We start from the raw sequence: 238 nt of genomic DNA on the forward strand, positions 1-238 counted from the left end.
CGGCGTCCCCAGCCTCGCCTGCTCAGGGCGGCCCTCAGCTCCCGTCCCCTCAGAGGGGCGGTGGGCCGGCGGGGCTGGATGCTTCGTGCTTTGCCAGCCAGCCCGGCTGCGAGGGAGACGGTGTCCCTGACCCATGCTTGGCCCCCATAGCACCGCAGGGAGCTCAGAGCAACGACCACCCCTGTCCCCATCTTCCACGCCTGGTGGGAGCCCGGCCACCCAGCCCAGGGGCCACTCG

Source organism: Phaethon lepturus, unplaced genomic scaffold (assembly GCF_000687285.1).
Source record: "Phaethon lepturus isolate BGI_N335 unplaced genomic scaffold, ASM68728v1 scaffold21725, whole genome shotgun sequence".
NCBI classification, from domain to species: domain Eukaryota; kingdom Metazoa; phylum Chordata; class Aves; order Phaethontiformes; family Phaethontidae; genus Phaethon; species Phaethon lepturus.